At 37.7% G+C, this 24,002-nt stretch overlaps 1 protein-coding gene across 1 annotated transcript in view; it reads right to left on the bottom strand.

Annotated features, from left to right (window-relative positions):
• Positions 1-24,002, bottom strand: part of LOC149150693 (uncharacterized) — a 348,912-nt gene that overhangs the window by 35,157 nt on the left and 289,753 nt on the right. The gene's annotated exons all lie outside the window — the stretch shown is intronic.

Here is a 24,002-nt window from a genome sequence, read left to right as displayed (position 1 = left end):
GTGCACCAAAAGGTCCACAAGTAAGCAGAGAAGCAAATTAGCATGGAAAGATATACATTCTCTAACCGAACTCTGGGAAGAAAACTAAACACAAAAATGTTGAAATTCAACACGTAGAGGGTCAGCAACCAAACATACATTGAAAGCATAAAATCCTTCGATGGACCTCAAGTCACAAACATGAGTGGGATTGTTTGGAATTTTTTTAGAATAAAATGCAAACTGGCAATACTTATTGACTGTTCATTGAAGAAATGTAGACCTGAACCACAATAACAGAGATTGGCCTCGGAATTATGCAGAAATTGTTATCAAAGATTTAATGCTCAAGAAGGTATTGTCCTATTCTTGATTGTCCTCAAATTAAACAGCAATAACATGCCATCAAATTATACCCCGTTCCATGGCACATAATGTTAATAGTCAAAAGGGTCAAATGAACAAAAACTGCGTTTAGGGGAATGTTTAGCATATAAAACTGGGATAAGCTAATCGTGTAGAAAACAGAGCCCCCCCTTCCCAGTCAATTTTTTCAAAGCACTCATTTCAGCTGGAGTTTGATAGCACATCATTGTTACATTGAATTCTATTCAATGGCTAGGCTATGCATATGGTTATTTTCTGCTATTGCATGTAAAACTTGTGAATTGATGTCTTCAAGCATGCATTTCAGCTGGAGGAGTTTGATAGCACATCACTGTTAGGTTGAATCAAATAGCATTAACAATTTCATGATTTCTGTTGGCACCTATTGGCACCATACTACCATCTCCAAGCCTGCTTCAAGAGAGGCTACAATGTTGCTCCAAAAGTTAACCCAAGGTCTGCCCCAAAATGTACTTCTTCTACTTCTGGTTCAAGATTTGTTCACTAGGCTTCAAGATTTCTCCAAAAAACTCTCAGAGCGATGGTGATTACACACACTAATATCACTGAACCTAATGAGATGCAAACAATAGCTGTTGTTCACACAGAAGCTGTCCATTTACATAATCAACTGTGCAGCTTATGTTGGGGTTGTTCCGGAACTAATGTATACAGTCTTTATAGATTTTTTAGGCTATGTCTAACTAGAACAGTGTGCCCTGCACCATGAATATAGTCCCCATAGATGAGTGCTTGCCGATGCATTCTTCTCATCCTAGAGCTTCTGGTAATCATTGCCCTGTGTTGGCCTCAGCATAGGGTAGGCCAAGCTTTTTGTGAACATCAAGAGAGGCGAAGTTGCTGGTTTGTACTCCAGGGCTCAAAAGTTCCCCAGTTTGATAAATTTTGACCATCCTTCTAGCCATTTCTGAGCTAGAGTGATGTGAAGAGTCCAAGAAGGAAGCTATGGATGAAAATCCATTGTGACTGATCCTAAACCTGCAAGTTATGGATGGAGGCATAGAACCTTGAGGATAAAGAGCCCTCTCCCAATGTGGGCATGATTCCACCAACTTCTTGATATGACATATTACTATGGTTAGCTGGCCTGTTATCTGCATTAATTTATGTTTTTATGCCTTGGGAGTTATGACAGTTAAAGAAATATTATAGTGTTCCTCGTGAATTACGGGTTACTTATATATTGTGTTTTATTTTGCATTCTCTTTTCTGTGGCTAGACTATGCATATGGTATACAGTCTTTATAGATTTTTTGGGGTTGTTCTGGAACTATTAGTTTGAACTAATGTATAGAATCTTTTGACACTGAGGCTACAATGTTGCTCAGGACTCTGTTTTGAACTATGCTCTCAGGTTATTCAATCAGGCTTTGATGTGCATATATATATATTTCCCATCTAACGAAGTACAACCTTATATTCTAGCTATACTCTCAATTACAGAGTATAAGTAGGGTAAAATGTTTTTAAATATGAAGGTCTTACAACAAGGTGGCTGGAAGTTCTTGTAACGAGATCCAATCTTGTTATCTCTGGAAGTAATTTGGCTCATAAAATGTACTGATCCTAAACCTGCAAGTTATGGATGGAGGCATAGAACCTTGAGTATAAAGAGCCCTCTCCCAATGTGGGCATGATTCCAGCAACTTCTTGATATGACATATTACTATGGTTAGCTGGCCTGTTATCTGCATTAATTTATGTTTTTATGCCTTGGGAGTTATGACAGTTAAAGAAATATTATAGTGTTCCTCATGAATTACGGGTTACTTCTATATTGTGTTTTATTTTGCATTCTCTTTTCAGTGGCTAGACTATGCATATGGTTATTTTCTGCTTTTGCATGTAAAATGGAAGCATAAAAATCATTGCTAAGAAGTAATAGTCGTACAACCATGTTAGGGATATGTTGCTGTGATTTTAATAGGTTTGCATTTAAAAATGCTTCCTAAAGGTGACAATCTCAAGCAAAATGGCCCTTCTAGCATTATAATTAATGTCACAAATATCTTTGGGGGAATATATGGCCAAACTTTTTCGAAATATAAAAAAAAATAGCAGAAAAACAGCAAATTATAAATTTGGACCTGAAATGCTGAAAAACTCAGAAATCAACAACCTTAAAAACTCGAAACTAGAACAAAATAATTTAAGAAAAAGCCAACTAAACAACAAACCAAGTGCACCAAAAGGTCCACAAGTAAGCAGAGAAGCAAATTAGCATGGAAAGATATACATTCTCTAACCGAACTCTGAGAAGAAAACTAACCACAAAAATGTTGAAATTCAACACGTAGAGGGTCAGCAGCCAAACATACATTGAAAGCATAAAATCCTTCGATGGACCTCAAGTCACAAACATGAGTGGGATTGTTTGGAATTTTTTAGAATAAAATGCAAACTGGCAATACTTATTGACTGTTCATTGAAGAAATGTAGACCTGAACCACAAGAACAGAGATTGCCCTCGGAATTATGCAGAAATTGTTATCAAAGATTTAATGCTCAAGAAGGTATTGTCCTATTCTTGATTGTCCTCAAATTAAACAGCAATAACATGCCATCAAATTATACCCCGTTACATGGCACATAATGTTAATAGTCAAAAGGGTCAAATTTCACACAACATGGCAGTGGATTAGACTTTTGAGTTGGTGTTTTGACCTATGCTCTCAAGTTATTCAATCAGGCTTTGTTGACTTTGTCAGTGGTTTATCCTATGCTTTCTGCCAAATTTGTGCAACATTAAATATAAATCTAGGCTTCAACTTGGTGTTTTGAACTATGCTCTCAGGTTATTCAATCAGGCTTTGTTAACTTTGTCAGTGGTTTATCCTATGCTTTATGCCAAATTTGTGCAACATTAAATATAAATCTAGGCTTCAACTTGGTGTTTTGAACTATGCTCTCGGGTTATTCAATCAGGCTTTGATGTGCATATATATATTTCCCATGTAACGAAGTACAGCCTTATATTCTAGCTATACTCTCAATTACAGAGTATAAGTAGGGTAAAATGTTTTTAAATATGAAGGTCTTACAACAAGGTGGCTGGAAGTTCTTGTAACGAGATCCAATCTTGTTAACTTTGGAAGTAATTTGACTCATACAATGTATTTATATATTTTACTTCTGAAATCACTATTTAAGTTTGCAAAGTTATGCATATTCTATTTTTAGTGTGCAAAGTCATGCATATTCTATCTGTAAATTTGAATTGATAACTTTTGAATGATGCAACATATTTTTTTAACCATCAAATTATATTAAAAGATGATATTAAACTACTTGTTCTCGGATCATCTTGCATGTAGTTTAATCTCTGTTTTGTTATTGAATTTCTCCCTACCTTTATCTGACAATATCCATTTTTTACTATATGTGAAGCAGTTGCAAACTAATTTGTAGTTGCTGTTCAACTTTCAGCGTTGAAGGACATTTCTAGACGTTCTCTGTATTACTTCAACTCCGGTAACAACCTTAATCTCCTTTCCGAGTTTTTGCTTCATTTCTATTTCATCCATGGACCATGATAGAAAATCCTCTTCCATCAATTGTACATTAGCCAATCAGCAACTATAGAGTCTTACTTGAAAGCAGAAAGTGTTTTTCATATATTTAACATTATGTATATTATAGAAGTAAAAGATCAGTCTTTTATCATATTGTTCAAGTTCCTTTGGAGACAATGCTTAATAGTAAGTGGGTATTATGGTAAACATTTTTATTTGCTGGGGCACCCACATTTGCCTAGGATTTTATAACATAAGAAAACCTTTAAATCCCTGCAAAACCTTCCTTGCGAGGATTAGATTGTGTGGATTATGTTGGGTTTTCTTCTCGCAAAGACTATTAATTTGCATAGCACTGTGCAGCTTGTGTTGGTTACTCACACAACAATGTTAAATACAGATACTTTGCCTTGGCCTACTCTGTTTTGTCACTGGGCAATCCAACTTTCAGCGTTGACGGACATTTCTGGGCGTTTTCTATATTGCTTCATCTCTGGTAACAACCTTAATCTCCTTTCCGAGTTTTTGCTTCATTTCTATTTCATCCATGGGCCATGATACAAAATCCTCTTCCATCAATTGTACATTAGCCACTGAGCAACTAAAGAGTCTTATAAATTTCATTCAAAATTATTTTCCGATTGAAATGATTCAGTTATATATATGCTTTCTTGATAATTTAAACTTTATTCCTTTGTGTTTAACTAATGCAAAGTGGTGCCATCGTGGCTGTCTTGTTTTTTAGTGTGTATTGATATTATATTCCACTTGGCATTTTTTTTGTCATCCACACATTAAGAAAGCGGAAAACAAATACATGCATGTACATTTACATTTAGAATGCATGCAGAAATTGATTTAGGACTTTGCGTGTGCTCTCTGCTCTATGTTCAAACAATTTCGCTTCTCTTTCCTTAGTAGCTAGGATTTTCACTGCAAAAAAGAAAGTAAACGATTGTTTATCATCTTAGATTGCATATTTAGGAATTGTATATGTACATCACGCGATCAACCTTAAAGGCAAACTTCTTAAGAAAGATCAACTGTAAAATACATTTCAATAAACATAAAAACGCTTTGGAACCTAACGCACACCATTTAGAAGTCTAGGCTAGAGACGTGTTCCGGCGTCGTAAAGCCTGGTAACTATCACTTTCATCGTAGGTTGGGTGATTCCTCCTCTTTGAAATGACAAGTGCCAGTACGGACTTGTGCTCCCACGTACCGTCGAGTATATATTGGGAGACCACAGTAGGCTATATCCTTTATCCTTAGGAAGTCGTGTCTGCCGCCCTATCGATCGCAATGCACTGAACACAGCATTCGGGAAGATTGACTGCCGTACCATAAAAAGTATTCTGCAGTTTTGCGATTGGTTTGGTAATCCCCCTGTCTAGATATCCAGAGTAGTCACTTTCGTTCCTTTTCAGACTCCTTAAAAGAAAAGGACCATCTGAGCACTTGTCACTTCAGGCTCATTAAAAATCGAAGGCGACTAGAGTCATCTTTAGCTTTTTCTCGACTCTTAAAAAATGAAAAAGCATGAGCACTTGTCACTTCAGGCTCGTTAAAAATCGAAGGCGACTAGAGTCATCTTTAGCTTTAAATTGTGTCAAAGTGTCATAAAATTTATTTAAATCGGAATAACCTCACTGTTCCCTCGTTGGTCTTAGGGTGGGAAAATGGAGTCCACCATTCAAGGATTTCCCCATGGAGGAATCCTGCTCCCTTTTCCTCTAGGGGAGATGTTGGTGCACCTCATATGGCTACATTGACCCTTCCAGGGCTTGCAATTGGCCTGCCAATATGTTTTTTCTCACCCTCTGCCGTTCAAAACACCGTGATTCTCGAGCAATCAACTCAACAACCAGATGATACTAGAGTTGCCCAAATCGAAGGCGACTAGAATCGTCTTTAGCTTTTTCTCGTCTCTTAAAAATTGAAAAAGCAAGTTGTGTCAAAGTGTCATACAATTTATTCAAATCGGAATAACATCACTGCTCCCTCGTTGGTCTCAGTTTGACAAAATGGAGTCCACCAATCAAGGATTTCCCCTCCTCCCTTTTCCTCTAGGGGAGATGTTGGTGTACCTCATATGGCTACATTGTCCCTTCCAGGGCTTGCACTTCGCCTGCTGGTATGGCTTTTCTCGACCTCTGTCGTTCAAAACACCATGATTTTTGGGCAATCAAATCAGCAACCAGATGATACTAGAGTTACCCCCAAACCTTCTATTTCATTTGTTTCTCCCTCTCCTTCCTCTGCGCTTCGTGGAAGTATGCTTAAAAAAAATGAACGTATAAAGATGTTGTAATAAATATCTTTCTTCATTATGTTTATAAGCTTAGATGCCCACTCATTTAGAAAAAAACTAAACATGCTTCTTTCAACATTTTTGTGTTTTGTTTTGTACCAGAAAATGACATCAAACCTCACTGAAAATGCAATTTCCTCAATGTTATCTGGATCAACTCATATTCAACCATACCTGCAAATTGCTGAGCTTGAGCCAATACAACCAATGCAAAAATCAACTCCACGATATCGTACTGCAATTTCAGACGGAACACATAAGAAACACATCATGCTTCCAAAAGATTTCAATGATCTCGTAGCAACAGGCTTGCTACAAAAGGGTTCTATTATAAATGTTAAAAGTTGGACTACCTCAACTATTGGTCCTTCAACGTAAGTTTGTTATAAATTTCTTATTTCAAATTTAACATTTTTTTACTTTTAACACAACCGCTCCTAACAGTTATTCCTTTGACTCTCATTTGTCGTGTAGGTCTATAAAGCTAATAGACTTTGAAATATCTACTTCATTTGCACCCTTGATTGGCAATCCAAAAACTATGAGTATCCCCATCACATCTCATGAAAACTCTCCATCCTCATCGGATCCACATCCTCCATCAAAAAGGCAATGCCCTCTTCCAACTACTCCAACCCCGTCCGTTCAACCGGTTCAAATTCCCATCAAATCGTTAAACCCTTACCACTCAAACTGGTGCATAAAAGGATACGTCCAAAGGAAAACAGCTCTTCGACATTTTCAGAATCAGTATGGACCCGGTAAAGTGTTTGGTTTTGACCTGTTCGATACAGAGGGTGGAGAAATACATATTACATGTTTCAACAATGTCGCAGATTATTTTTTCGAGAAAATCCAAAATGGAAATGTCTACATTGTTTCTAAAGGGAATGTGAAAATGGCTAATAAGCAATACAACCACTTGAACAATGACTGGGAAGTTTTGTTGAATGCAACATCTACCATAGAACATGTTGCCAGTGAAAAAAAACATAATCCAACAGTGCAATTCAGTATAAAATCAATTGATGATATCAGAACAACAAACGTCAACTCCATTGTTGATATTCTTGGTGTTGTCACAGACATTTCCAGTGTATGCACTATACGTAGAAGAGATGGCTCTGAAGTCAATAAACAAACAGTACAGCTTCAAGACATGTCAGGGTATAGTATAGATGCAATCTTTTTGGGAGATAATTTTAATGCCATTTCACAGGAAATCTCCTCCCTATGTGCTACAGGAAATAACCCCATCATTGCAATCAAATCTGCACGTGTTGGAGAATTTAATGGGAAAAATATCGGCACTACAACGAGATCCATTGTTCTTGTAGATCCTGACATTGAAGAGGCCCATGCGCTAAAGTCGTGGTTTAAAAAAGAAGGCTCGACTGCTGCTTCAACATCTTTGACAACAAGATCTCCTTTATGCCACCAACAAAAAAAATTAACAATTGCTGACATTTACAGTATGGATTCCTTAGAGAAACCAACATTTTTCCAACTAAAGGGCACAATAACAAAAATTGGTATGGATAGTTTTTACTACATTTCTTGCCCGTCGATTGTTGGTGGGAAAAAATGCATGAAAAAACTTATTCCACAAAATACAGGGGTTTGGTTCTGTCCAAAATGCAACGCTGAAGTAAGCGACTGTGATTACAGATACTTATTGAAAATCGACATACAAGATCACACTGGTGAATTGGCTTCAACTGTTGCTTTCGAAGACGCGGGCTCTACAATTCTTGGAAATAATGCCAAAGACTTCTATCTATTGTCTTCAGATCCAGAACTAATCAAGGAAATTGTCTCTAGAGCTCTATGGACAGATCATATCTTCACACTATCGGTGAAGACAGAAACTTTTAAAGAAGTCCCGCGCTTGAAATGCGTTATCATAAAAGAAGAAAAACTGCATTTCCCGACAGAATGCAAAAACATCCTTCGAGAAATTCAGAGCATCTCGACATTGTAGATAAATATTGCAGAATGTGTTCCTTGCTTTTTGGCAATTCCTATTGTCCAATTTTATAAATACAACTTTACAAGATATATTGTTGCATGTCTTCTTATGAAATTTTCTTATATACCATTGAAATAAATATTTGTTCTCCATTGTATCTAGCATTATGTTAGTAGACAAAATCACATTTTTTTTTTCCTTTTACCAGCTTTACACATGAAACTACCTACATGTATGCAGAAAAAATACTAATACGTTCTTTCAAAAACATTTCTCAAATAAAAAAATTCACATGGCACTGTTCAGAACTTACATTTTTTCCCCTTCTTTTGCTTTCGCTTGCATTTTTTACCCTTCTTTCGCTTTCATACAATAACGTGGTTGTTGTCTCTAAATAACATTCTTCTTTTCCCCTCCCTTGCTTATAGGTACCATAAATTTTGCGAATGGCTTCTTCTTCTAATAATGAACGTGCTCGAAGATACTATGCAACAAATAAAGAACGAATAAATGCACGGCGCCGTGAGCTTTACCAAGCAAAAAAAAACATCGTAGAATGTCAAAAACACAAAAAACAAAAGGGTGACCAACCTTCCTCGTCTGAAATGGCCCACCCTGAAAACAATCCTCCCTTGCAATTATCAGACTCTTTATCTTCTCAGCAAACCTCTCAAACAAATGCATCCATGCCTCATTGCCCTAACCCCTCCTTTGCACATGCTTTCAGCAACGTTTATACTGATCAAGCACATCGAGATTTCCGTTCAAAGCTTGATAAACTTCCACCTAAATGCCCATGCTCCATTTGTCTTGAATCATATCCTGGAATACATATCCGCAATTCCAACCACATGTCTTGCTGCTCCCGATGCGCCTCTGAAACAAAGGGTCATCGCTTCTCATTATCAAACAACATGGACCCTGGCCCTCTACCAGTTGCCCTTACGTCTCTTTCACAAATAGAAGAAATGCTCATTGCTAGGGTTAACCCTATACTGCAGGTAACACATGCACGTGGTGGCCAGTATAAATACAGTGGCCACACAATTTGTTTTCCTCAAGACATAACAAAAATCGCAAACATGTTGCCACGCCGTGTTGAGCACTTGGACATCCTAATTGTCACGCGTCATAGTAGTGACCATAAGGCTTATGATTTCATTGTCAGTAGACATCGCGTTCTCGCTGCATTGGAATACAAATTGGCTAATGACCCATACTATAAGAATGTTCGTATTGATTCCAATGCACTGGCATCCTTACCAGCAATCCCCACCGATGTCTCCTCCTCCCTTCACCATTCCAATACTACAGAAACCACTGTTCGCCTTCCACTTGAACCACCCCATGAGCTCACCGAAGATTTCACAGACCCATCCGCTGGCCAAACATCATCGTTCGTACCCATCATACCCAATACAAATACAGAAATCCAAGAAATCCGCCATTATTTGCATGCTTACAACCACCAATCTGATACTACAATTGAGTGGCCAACAATTGGTTTATCGCCAGTCAATGAATACAACATAGAAGGTCTACTCTCCATGGCTTTCCCCGCCCTTTTCCCGACAGGCGCTGCAATGCCAAATCAGCCAAGAATGAAAGCAGTGCAGTTACATGAATATGCACTTCATCTCATACGTTACTACGATAACAGATTTGGAATCCACCCACGCTTTCGTTATTACATATATAATCTCATGATGCAGCATCGCAGTCAAGCAACATCGTCGATTTTTGTGAAAAAAAACATCACAGATAACTTTCCAATATCTATTCAAGATCTGAACATTCGATTAGAACAATTTCCAGATGAGCAATTGGCGGAGCAAGTCATGCGATTCGGCAGCTCTTTACGTGGAACAAGGTCATTTTGGCACAAAGCTAAAAATGAACTAATGGACATGATATCTCAACTCGGTTGCCCGACGTTCTTCTTCACATTAAGTGCAGCTGATACAAAATGGCCTGATCTTCATGCAGTCATGCCCGGATGTCTTCCTACTGATATTGGAAAACAACAAAAGTGGAGAAATGATAACATTATCTCTAACCCACATTTAACATCACTATATATGCACCATAGATTCACAGCATTTCGTGAGATTATCTTGGAGAAACACCTGAATACAAAAGATTACTGGTACAGGTACGCATTCTACCTCATTTTTTTTCCTCCAAGAACTCTAAACAACATTCCTCACCTATTGCAAAATTATCTTACAAAAACGCATACTTGTTAGGTATGAATGGCAACATAGGGGATCTGCGCACATCCATGGTTTCCTTTGGATAGAAAATGCACCTGATATGGAGAATCTCAACTGGGAAGACACAAAAGCAGTCGATATTGCAAGGCAGTTCTTCGACAAATATATTTCCGCTTGGAACCCTCGTGCTCCTTCGAATTCAAACCAACCAAATGCTTGGACAAATCCTGAAGACCCTTGCCTGTTGTCCACACCGCAAATCTTCAGAACCAATCCTTTCAGTGACTATGAACAACTCGTCAATTGTGTTGAACGTCACACAAAATGCTCAGAAAGCACGTGCTTAAGAAAAAATGGATCCTCACTCCAATGTCGTTATAAAGCACCGTGGGAATTACATCCAAAATCGGCCTTATTCATTGATTCCAATGGCCAAAAAACATACACCCCTGCTCGGAACGACGATCGACTCAATAGCCATAACCCTACCATCCTATCTATTTGGCGTGCAAATGTTGACTGCCAACCAGTACTCTCCATACACGCTGTACAAAAATATATCGCCAAATATGCAACCAAAGCAGAAAAAAAATCTGAAAGCTTCCACGACATGCTACGTAGAATTGTCCTGGCTTCACCCATTGCTGACCCAGCAACATCCGCATTTCGAAAATTTCTTGCAGAAACCCTTGTTGATCGTGACATTGGAGCCCAAGAAACCTGCCATATGCTGCAAAAATTACCGTTAACCTTATGTAGTCGACCATTCATTTCTTTAAATGTAAACCAAAAAATTCTTATGCGCCTTCCACAAACGGACACCACCTCCACTACATCCCCGCACTTCATAGATACATATATCCAGCGCCCTTCTACCCTAGAGTCCACATCACTAATAGAGTTGGCAAGATCCTGGTCATATGATCCTCGTCGCAAAATAAACAAATGGAAACAAAGGCCTACAAAGGCAATTGTTCGGGTCATACCACGTTACTCCTCCATACCATCCACAACAGAACCTTGCTACGCTGACTTTTGCAGGGTTGAGCTTATGCTATACAAACCTTTTCGCCGTATCGTACAAGATATAGGAGATTCTGCTGCAGAATTCATCGCAAATTGGCAAACATTTCTCCCATTCTACAATCCTTGGCATCAACACCGCACACTATCTGATATTGAATCTGTCGCAAATGATACCTCAACTATGAATGAAGCCAATCCAGCAGACGCCATGAAAATAAATGAATGGGAATTACTTTCCCAATTACACCCTACAAATGAGCTTCTCATAAACGACCTTGACATGCTTGGTCTTCGTGGCTTTGATGACACCCATAACTGGAATCATACCACTATCCCATTGGATCTACAGAATAATGCAATACAATTCATTGAGAATAGCCGCTCCATCCACCACATTCTTCAAACACATCAACATACCCTGCCGACCCTTCCTACATTATCTCCAATGCAAAGAAAAGCTCTAAATATTATTTTTAATCATTTTGCTAGGAAGGATTATTTACCTGCTCTCAGAATGATAATACAAGGCACTGCTGGTACGGGAAAATCCCTCCTTATTAATTGCATCAAAGATATGCTCATAGGCCTTGCAAGCCTGGAACCTTCACCGATCATGCTCCTCGCCCCTACAGGGGTTGCTGCCTTCAACATACAAGCGTCGACAATCCATTCTGCTTTGCACCTTCCTATAAAGGATCTTATGCCGTTGGAAGGTAGTGCTCTTGCAAAATTCCAGGAAGAACTCAGGCATATAAGATACATACTGATCAATGAAATGAGCTTCATTGGGCCAAAGCTTCTCAGCCATATTGATGAACGTCTTCGCGAGGCTTTTCCCCACCAAAGAAACACTCCTTTCGGTGGTTGTTCCATAATATTGGTTGGTGATCTCGGTCAGCTACCACCCGTCAAAGACATACCTCTATATGCAGGGACGAGCCACGGAAGCGCACTATGGAACACCTTCAACACAGTCATCACATTGGACACAATATTTCGTCAACAAGGCGACGACATCGCACAGGTTACTTTCAGGAACATTCTCCAGAACATTAGAGATGCAAATCCAACAATCGACGACTACAACATACTCATGTCGCGCACAGATTCCTTTTTATCAGAAGAAGAAATATGTTCATTCCATGATTCCATGCATCTATTTCCAACAAATGCTCAAACAACGGTCCATAATAAGCAAATGATGAAATCTCTAAACACTCCTATCGCACGATCCATTGCTGAAGATGACAACACATATTCCAGTCTTTCCTCTGAAGATGAGCAACTTGAGCGAATTGTATTGCTATGCGATGGCGAAAAAGTTATGTTGACTTCCAACCTTTGGGTTTCAGCCGGTCTTGTTAATGGTTCCCTTGGAAAAATTGTAACCATCTTTTACAAAGAATCAACTGCACCACCACAAATTCCAACATTTGTTATTGTAGATTTCCCCAAGTACATTGGGCCTCCTTGGGATGAAAGAAACCCCACTCACTTGCCTATTCCAGCAGTAAAAAGAAATGGTCGTGCACAAATTCCACTGAAGATGGCTTGGGCTTTAACCATACATAAATCTCAAGGTATGACCCTTCCAAAAGCAACAATTGACATTGGAAAAACAGAACGTCAAGGTCTCACATTCACAGCTATTTCAAGAGTGCCTTCTCTGCAAGATCTCCGAATTAACCCCGCATTCAGTTTCGATCGTTACAGTAAAATGAAGGACAACAAAAACATTGCTCGCAGAAAACACGCAGAAGAAATTCTCCGTTCAATGCCGCCTCCAGATAATCTGCTCCAACCCGTACTTTGACATCACCAAAAGGTTTCCTCCATTTATTTACCTCATTCTATTTCATAACATACTTTTCATATCTTTCAACAACAACAAACTTTAATCATTATTAGTAAATAAACAAATATTGGAATGTCTTTATATTATCTGTACATCTCATTCTTACCTTTTCTTTCTTTTGCAGCAGGCCACATGGGCTCAGAAATAACATACCTACACAACTACATGTAGATTGGCAAGCAAAAAAACTGCGTCTCCAGCTATGCGTTGCCCTCCAATGGTGTTCAATATGCCGTTATTCACCATGCATCTTCCACTAACAATATATGGATCCCCATAGCAAAGGTAACTTCTTTACCATTCATTCCAGATTCATTTTAACACAACTCACCTGCAAAGTATTACTAGTAAATTTTTGCAACTGATTTACATATTACTAATTCTAACAAAATATAAAATTTGCAGGTCCATTGCTGCTTCTTCAGGCCTTCGCTGCCTCCACCATGTATTCGTAGAACTTCATATATGGAATGACAAGAACAATGTTCTTTAGACTATTATATTCCTTCTCGAACCTCTTTTGTTACAATTCACTGTTTGTATTTTCCATTTCAAACTTGAAAAAGGATGTTTCAAGATCGAATACCGTTTTCATTCTTTGTTTCCTCACAACTATTTGTGTTTTCCATTTCAATCTTTAAAAAGGATGTTACAACACACTTTCTATTTTCCATTTCAAACTTTAAAAAGGATGTTACAATACACTATTTGTATTTTCCATTTCACACTTAAAAAAGGATGTTTCAACATCAAATACCACTTTGATAGTTCATGTCCTCACAACTATTTGTGTTTCCCGTTTCAAGCTTAAAAAGGGATGTTTCGAGATCAATGCCATTTTGATAGTTTATGTCCTCACAACCATTTCATTGTCAATGAGTTTTAACATATTTTGTTTGCAAAATCAATTGACTTTAATGATTATAATACATGTTTTCAATATATCTTCATATTAATTTAATTTTCAATTTCAGTAATGGTTTCTTAAATAGCCCTTTCCAAATCAATATGGTCGCCCGGTTGTTGTTCGCATATTAATTTAATTTCCCACTTGAATAATGATTTCTTAAATAGCCCTTTCCAAATCAATATGGTTGCCCGGTTGTTGTTCGCATGGATTCATTCATTTATCTTCACCTTTAACTCCACAATTTTTTCCAACAACAAACAAAGGTCTCTAAACAAGTTCGATGCATATTTATGGCTGCTTGCATTCCATTTCAACAGTTTTCGGCATCGCTCCCTCAAATAAAAGCTCGAATTCATCGACCCTTGCTTCCAAAAAAGCCCGCAAAAGCCTATTCACGTTTCAATATTCTTCCACACACTATGCCTTACGGCGTTTCCTTTGCAACACTAGGTGCAAATGCTAGTTAGGATTATTTCCAAATTACTTTTCCATAAACTCGAAGCACATTAGGATTCCCCTAAGATTCTAATGACAAAATCCATTCCGGCTTTGGGGTTAGGTTGAAGGAAAACTCTGTCGACCATGGGTCGATGAGACAAAAAACCTTCTAGAACGTAGATCATCATTAGAAGATTAGGTTTACCTAGGCAAATACATACATGACACAGATCCGCTAAGAGTATTTACAATTTACACATGCAGACTGGGTTTACAACATAACATGATCAGGTTGATGATGATAGTCGAATGGCATGGACACGTCGATCAAGCGCTATCCCTTTTGCGAAAAAGGGGTGTACTACTATGGGTAGTTGACACGTAGTGGTCAACATCTGGCTCTACTTGGGGACACGTTGCTGCCTTGTAGGAATTTGAGAATCCAGAATCTGCATCCACGCAACACACAACAAAACATAAGTAGCATCCATCCAAGGATCATCATTAAGCACAGGAAAGATATAAGCTCTTCATTTATTAACTATCTAGTAACATGAAAAGTAAATCTAATCCTAAAACAGAAATGAAAATGCTGGAAAAACAAGAAGTAGGGTTAGAAATAAAGAGGATGCCCCATGGCATCAGATGTGTTCAATATAGTGTATACTGAGCATTTGTCTGCTTTTAGGCAAATCTGTCGGCTGCTTCTCGGATGTGCCATGTCCAATTCTGCATATGGTAGGACTTTTTCCTATCCAAAAATCAAGCTGCTTGCGGCCGTTTGATGCATCAAATCACCTTCTCGTTCTCTTTCTCTTGCGCCTTTTCTTCATGGCAGGCTGTATCACTGATGATGTGGAACATTCTGCTTCAAAATTCTTATATGAAGTATGTAAGATATGCATGACATGTCTTTCTTCATTCTACATCTGATTATTAATTTCCCTTTTATCCAGGTCACCTTCAATTAGCCACTTTTCAATGGAACAAAGGACCTCACAATAAGATGGAGCTTGCTGCAGTAGATAAGGAGGCTTCTGATCTATTGACGCCCCCTGGTTTCTTTCATCCTCTGGTTGCTGTTGAAATTTCTGAACCTGTATTGTAATGGCATCCATCTGACTAGAGTGTTCAACCTTCATAGCATTGATTTCCCTGGCATGGTCTTCTTACATGGTCAATAACTTATTCTGAAGACATATCTAATTAGCTTCCATATCTTTTATTACTTTGTCGTCCTTTACCGTCATGGTCATCAAGCAATGTTGTATAGAGTTTATCTCTTTCTTATGATTTGCTTGCAAGGTAGCCAACTGATTATTATAATTGAATCTCATGATGGTCATTTCATCATTCATAGTTGACAACTTTTTCTGAATATCACTTATTTCTTCCTGAAAACTTGCTTCCATGGCAGTCACTTCATTTAAATGATTGAGTTCCATGATCATCATATTTTCCTCTAAGCCTGATAACTTGCTTTGCATACAATTAATTTCCTTGTCATGATTAGCTTTCATGGTCTCAATTTCCTTAGAATGCTGACTTTGCATGTCTATTACATGATCAGAGTGTTTAATTTTCATGATTTCCATCTCCTTATCACGTTTTTCCAGGTGGGTGCATAAAGTTCTCATATCATTGGTGTAATTAGTTACAATTTTTTTCTTGATTGATCTCCATATTTTTTACCAGCCGCATTAGTTCTTCTATAATTTGCTTCTGATTTTCCCTTTCATTGTCAACACTAATTTTACAATTTGTCCCTGCTTTTCCACTATCATGGATTTGATCTGCAATGGTACAGGTGGATGGCACATTCAGCTATGAGGAATTGTCTTGAAATCTTTCATTGACAGCTGGACCCTTCATAAGATTACTTTCATTCTATTGCACATTTTTAGGGGCACAAGGTGAGCTATCTTGATAACCATATCTATCTTTAAAAGCATTGATAATGTCTTGTAAAGAAGTGAAAGAGTCTTCAGGACAATTATTAAACCAATTCAAAGCATCACCCTCTAAAGAAAGGACAAATAGACGCATTTTGACATCTTCATGATCATACTGAGGAGATCTACAATATATGAACGTTATACGATAAAAACTCCATAAATGCCTTCTAACAGTGACTGAATCACCACCCGAGAACAAAGGTAATTTAGAAATGGCCACTTGCGGAATATCATGGAGAAAATCGGTAAAATGACACGGGGTAAATGAATAATCCATGATGAATAATGAAGGACCAAATGGATGATAGAAAGAGATCTCTGCTCAAGAAAATCAAGAGATGAAAAAAGTGGAGTTGCCACTTGAACATGAATCTAACTCTAGGATCCAAAAAGCAACAAACAAGCAGATATGAGGGAGGCTTCTTGTCTGGGAAAAATAAATGAAAACAAATGGAGTCAGCACCCAAACAAGAAACGAACTGAAGAGTAGGTGCTGAAGGTACGATTAAACGATATGACGAAAGATAGGGCGATGAAAAGATCAAATGACGCCAAAGAATGTTGGCCGTTTGACAGGCTAATGAATGGCGAAAAAGATGAGATGATGCAAAAAAATGTTGACTCTGCCGGCTCAAATGAAAGATGAGAAAGATGAAAGATGAATGATGAATGTTGAATAAAACAAGTACAGAAAAAACTCTATCCTGGCAATGACAACAAAAAATGTTGTCGTTGCCGGTCCAAATGAAAAGATGAGAAATGAGAAGGATGATGACGAAATGTCATTGAAACGCCGAGAATAAAATGTCCCCTACAACGGCGCCAAAAAATATTGTTGCATAGATTGTCTAGGTAGCATGGCAACGCTCAGACCAGGGGGTGTCACCCTGATCCCCGATCTCTCCGTTTAAGCCGTCTCCCTATAGCAGGCTAAGGGGGGTAGACCCTATGGGATAAAGGAAGACCAACTGGGAATCAGCTGGCTTGGGAGACACATCAGGGGGATACAAGCACTTGATCGATTTTAGAATTTGATTAGATCTTTAAATCCTCAAGACCAGTGCCTTATGGAGTTAATGAAAACCAAGTAATTAATTAGCTGCTGCTGCTTATGAAGTAATTTAATGATTGCTTGAAATTTTTTTACAAAATATCCAACATGTAACGAGCATTATTTTAACTATATAAAAATGACAAACATTAATCCCACAACAGAAAAAAGACATTCAAAAGGAATTTTCAATTTTTATTAGTCTTTTTTCAATTATTATTATTTTTTTTCATCAAAACCTTGAGATTAACTCTTATGCTTTTTTAGGTTTTTTTATTTTTTATATTTTATTTTTAAAGCAAAATGAAAATTGAATATATCTAATTTAAAACTAAAACCTAAGTTAAAAAAAATCAAAATCTAATCAAAATTAAATCTAAAATTTTGTTTTTTTATAAAGTCCTAAGGATTAACTCTTTTATGCTTTTGGGAATTATTATTATTATTATTTTTAGATTTTAATAAAATCATAACCAAACCCAAAAATAAAAAGAAACAAAACGAAAACAAAATTGAAAAAACCTTTTTTAATTTTTTAAATGTTTAAAAAAATTCATAAATGAAATGAAATAAAAATGAAAATAAAATGCGAAACAAAACAAATAAAACAAATCGAAAGTCGATCAAATTAAAACAAATAAATGAATCTATTGTTCTAAAAGAAATCAAGTCTAAATCCCTAGCTAAGTTATATGAATAGGAGCCCATGTGAAAGAGATAATCGAAGTGCTGTGTGTGTGTTGCAGCTGCAAGACAGGTTTGAGAATGGACAACTACTCAACGGGTTTGAGGATGGACAATAGCAAGGAGTGAAGAGAGCTGCGAACAGGCAGCACGCAGGTGGACATGAAGAATGACTATGGACAAGAATGCGTGGAGCGGGAGTATCTGAGCAGAGGAAGGCAGATGCCTGGGAGACTCCAGGATGCACGTAAAGGAGCAAGAAAAAGGTGAAATGGGGCAGCGGGCTACGATTTAGCTGCAGGTGGAAGGAGGCGGAGCGAGGAGAGGAGATCGATACGCAGAGAGAAGAATCAACTGCGGAATGGAGGACCAAGGTATGAAGTTGCGTGGGTAGTGTTTGGAGATATCGAGGGCAGACGGAGGGGGAAAAAGAGCTGTGTATGAGGGAGTGTTTGCTTTTGTAGGTTCTGGAGCAGCGTGGAAGGACTGCGTTTGCTGGCGAGAGAGCTAGATTGGAGCAGCGTAAGGAAACGAGGATGAGTGATGAGAAGATGTACGAGTTCTGGAGAGGTGTGGGTAGCGGCAGAAGGAGAGAGCTGGAAGGGTTTGGCTCTTTGTTTGCAGGTTGCATGAAGAAAAAGTGTTGCATAGGTATGACCACGAGGTAAGAGGGAGCAGCGGATTGTAGGGTTTCGATGGAGGAGAGAGATGGTAGGTTTGAAGGGTTGAATGGCAACGAATGACAAAAAGATGTAGCTGTGAGGAGAATGTTGTTCTGGCAGCGATGAGAGGAGGGGATAGCCAAGGGCCAGGGATAAATCCGAGGCAACAAACCCTTAAAACAAATTCGAAAATAATTCTGCCTGAACAGACCCCAGGGAGCAAAAAAAATAATTTTAAAATTTTCCAGAGAAAGAAAAACACAGCTAAAGGCCGGTAAACCCTTAAAAAATTTCTTAGATATTTGTGATTAAAGTGATATTTTTCTGCTTCAAAATTTCCAGATGAAAATCCCACAAAAATTTACGGATCTGAAGTAAATATTCCTGCCAGAGCTGATCTTGAGGCCAGATCTTAAAAAATTTCTTAGATATTTGTGATTAAAGTGATATTTTTCTGCTTCAAAATTTCCAGATGAAAATCCCACAAAAATTTACGGATCTGAAGTAAATATTCCTGCCAGAGCTGATCTTGAGGCCAGATCTTACCCTCCAGGGCCTAGATCTGGCTTCGGACAAAATGTTTTCTTCCGATTTGCAACTTGCAATAACAAAAACAGAATACCTAGAAGCAATATGTGCAAGGATAAATCCCAAAAAATTGCTAAATAATTACAGTATTCATAGTTTAAAGGCTCTAAATAGCTGCCACAGCTGATCCTGAGGCCAGATCTTACCCTCCAGGGCCTAGATTTGGCTTCGGACAAAATGCTTTCCTCCGATCTGCAACCTGCAATAACAAAAATAGAATACCCAGAAATAATATGTGCAAGGATAAAACCTAAAAAATTGCTAAATAATTACAGTATTCATAGTTTAAAGGCTCTAAATAGACAGATTTGTCAGTATGCCACAGAAATATTTTTTAAGATTTTAAGTTTGATATGAGGTGCTTCAGAAAACCCTTCATACATCCGCAACAGAAATTCTAATGATAAACCCGGGATCAAAACCAGCTGGGCTCTTCATAAAATGCAATCCGGGAGTTGGCTGGTTCAGCCGAGAACTTCCCCAAATGCTTTGTAAACTAAAAAAAGGATTTCCTGCACAACTTAATTCAACCATTAACAAAGAGGGAGAAAACGATACTAAAATCCAGATCTAATGGAGATACCTACCATCATATTTAGAAATTTAACTACCATTCAAACCCTAGCAACTAAACAAGATACCTGTGTTTAAATCACTCTTCATAAAGCTATCATCAATGGCTGAAATTAAAAATCATGCACAGAAATAAAACATCTTACAGTATTTCCAGAAGAGTAACACCAGCAAGATTTCAACCCCAAAGTCTTTCTTTATTGCACATAAAAAAATGACTACAAGAGAGCTTTCTTTAGCACACGACTCTAAGATTCAATGATCTCAAATGACCCTTGACACCCTATTTAAAAGAAAATTTCCCAACGGCTAGTTTGAGTGATCCATGTCAAAATTAATCTTGACCGTCGATGAGGATCAAAATCTCTTTTAATCTCACTCGTCGACATTTTAAATGCATTTTAATATATTAAAAAGTTAAAATTTTGCATTTATTTTCTCAAAAGTTTGACTTATTATTATTTTATTTTATTTAAAAAAATTATTTATTTATTATTTTATTTTATTTTATTTTTTAATTTTTTAATTTTTTATTATTTTTATTGGACCCTCGAACTTAGCCTTTGGAAAAATCACCTAGGACCTAGGACTTATGAGGGGATAAATTTTTTTCTAACCCTAGACACTTTGCATCATGATTTTTACAATTTTACATCTCAAGGGGGAAAACCCATTTGACATAGACCCTCATAGACTACCCAGTCTTGCGACACAAATATAATCTAGCAGATCAAGTAATTTGTAATAACCTAACCAAATAATTAGGATTATTTCCAAATTACATTTACATAGACTCGAAACACATTAGGATTCCCCTAAGATTCTAATGACAAAATCCATTCCGGCTTTGGGGTTAGGCTGAAGGAAAACTCTGCCGACCATGGGTCAATGAGACAAAAAACCTTGCGGAACATAGATCATCATTAGAAGATTAGGTTTACCTAGGCAAATACATACATGACATAGATCTGCTAAGATTATTTACAATTTACACATGCAGACTGGGTTTACAACATAACATGATCGGGCTGATGATGATAGTTGAATGTCACGGACACGTCGATCAAGCGCTTTCCCTTTTGCGAAAAAGGGTGTGTACTGCTATGGGTAGTTGACACGTAATGGTAAACATCTGGCTCTACTTGGGGACACGTTGCTGCATTGTAGGAATGTGAGAATCCAGAATCTGCATCCACGCAACACACAACAAAACATAAATAGCGTCCATCCAAAAATCATCATTAAGCACAGGAAAGATATAAGCTCTTCATTTATTAACTATCTAGTAACATGAAAAGTAAATCTAATCCTAAAACAAAAATGAAAATGCTGAAAAAACAAGGAGTAGGGTTAGAAATACGGAGGATGCCCCATGGCATCAGATGTGTTCAATATAGTGTATACTGAGCATTTGTCTGCTTTCAGGAAAATCTGTCGGCTGCTTCTCGGATGTGCCATGTCCAATTCTGCATACGGTAAAATCAAGTTGCTCGTGACCATATGATGCATCAAATCGCCTTCTCGTTCTCTTTCTCTTGCGCCCTTTCTTAATGGCAGGCTGTATCACTGATGATGTGGAACTGCTTCAAAATTCTTAGATGAAGTATGTAAGATATGCATGACATGTCTTTCTTCATTCTGCATCTGATTATTAATTTCCCTTTTATCCAGGTAACCTTCAATTAGCCACTTTTCAATGGAACAAAGGACCGCACAAGTAGATGGTGCTTGCTGCAGCAGATAAGGAGGCTTCTGATCTATTGATGCCCCTTGGTTTCTTTCATCCCCTGACCGCTGTTAAAATTTCTAAACCTGTATTGTAATGGCAACCATCTGACTAGAGTGTTCAACCTTCATAGCATTGATTTCCCTGGCATGGTCTTCTTCCATGGTTAATAACTTATTCTGAAGACATATCTGATTAGCTTCCATATCTTTTATTACTTTGTCGTCCTTTGCCTTCATGGTCATCAAGCAATGTTGTATAGAGTTATAGAGTTATAATCGAATCTCATGATGGACATTTCATCATTCATAGTTGACAACTTGTTCTGAATAACACTTATTTCTTCCTGAAAATTTGCTTCGATGGTAGTCACTTGATTTGAATGATTGAGTTCCATGATCGTCATGTTTTCCTCTAAGCCTGATAACTTGCTTTGCATAAAATTAATTTCCTTGTCATGATTAGCTTTCATGGTCTCAATTTCCTTAGCATGCTGACTTTGCATGTCTGTTACGTGATCAAAGTGTTTAACTTTCAAGATTTCCATCTTCTTATCACGTTTTTCCAGGTGGGTGCATAAAGTTCTCATATCACTGGTGTAATTAGTTACAATTTTTTCTTGATTGATCTCCATATTTTTTACTAGCCGCATTAGTTCTTCTATAATTTGCTTATGATTTTCCCTTTCATTGTCGACACTGATTTTACAATATGTCCCTGCTTTTCCACTATCATGGATTTGATCTGCAATCGTACAGGTGGATGGCACATTCTGATATGAAGAATTGTCTTGAAATCTTTCATCGACTGCTGGACCCTTCATAAGATTACTTTCATTCTGTTGCACATTTTTAGGGGCACAAGGTGAACTATCTTGATAACCATATCTATCTTTAAAAGCATTGATAATGTCTTGTAAAGTAGTGAAAGAGTTTTCAGGACAATTATTAAACCAATTCAAAGCATCACCCTCTAAAGAAAGGACAAATAGATGCATTTTGACATCTTCATGATCATATTGAGGAGATCTACAATATATGAACGTTATACGATAAAAACTCCATAAATGCCTTCTAACAACCACTGAATCACCCCCTGAGAACAAAGGTAATTTAGAAATGGCCACTTGCGGAATATCATGGAGAAAATCGGTAAAATGACACGGGGTAAATGAATAATCCATGATGAATAATGAGGGACCAAATGGATGATAGAAAGAGATCTCTGCTCAAGAAAATCAAGAGATGAAAGAAGTGGAGTCGCCACTTGAACATGAATCTAACTCTAGGATCCAAAAAGAAACAAACAAGCAGATATGAGGGAGGCTTCTTGTCTGGGAAAAATAAATGAAAAGAAATGGAGTCACCACCCAAACAAGAAATGAACTGAAGAGTAGGTGCTGAAGGTACGATTAAACGATATGACGAAAGATAGGGCGATGAAAAGATCAAATGACACCAAAGAATGTTGGCCGTTTGACAGGCTAATGAATGGCAGAAAAGATGAGATGATGCCAAAAAATGTTGACTCTGCCGGCTCAAATGAGAGATGAGAAAGATGAAAGATGAATGATGAATGTTGAATAAAACAAAGACAGAAAAAACTCTATCCTCGGCAACGATGCCAAAAAATGTTGTCGTTGCCGGCACAAACGAAAAGATGAGAAATGAGAAGGATGATGACGAAATGTCGTTGAAACGCCGAGAATAAAATGTCCCCTGCAACAGCGCCAAAAAATGTTGTTGCACAGATTGTCCAGGCAGCGCGGCAACGCTCAGACCGGGGGCTGTCACCCTGATCCCCGATCTCTCCGTTTAAGCCGTCTCCCTATAGCAGGCTAAGGGGGGTAGACCCTATGGGATAAAGGAAGACCAACTGGGAATCAACTGGATGGGAGACACAACAGGGGGATACAAGCACTTGATCGATTTTAGAATTTGATTATATCTTTAAATCCTTAAGACCAGTGCCTTATGGAGTTAATGAAAACCAAGTAATTAATTAGCTGTTGTTGCTTATGAAGTGATTTAATGATTTCTTGAATTTTTTTTACAAAATATCCAACATGTAACGAGCATTATATAATCCAAGCAATGATTAATTTCACCAAATGCAAGATATTCAAAAGATGCACAGAGC

The sequence above is a fragment of the Pinus tabuliformis genome, chromosome 9 (assembly GCF_031772625.1).
Source record: "Pinus tabuliformis cultivar Carrire ecotype Pingquan chromosome 9, CPIR1, whole genome shotgun sequence".
NCBI lineage: Eukaryota > Viridiplantae > Streptophyta > Pinopsida > Pinales > Pinaceae > Pinus > Pinus tabuliformis.
Note: the sequence above shows the minus strand (reverse complement) of the source record. Positions and strands in the feature narration are given on the sequence as shown.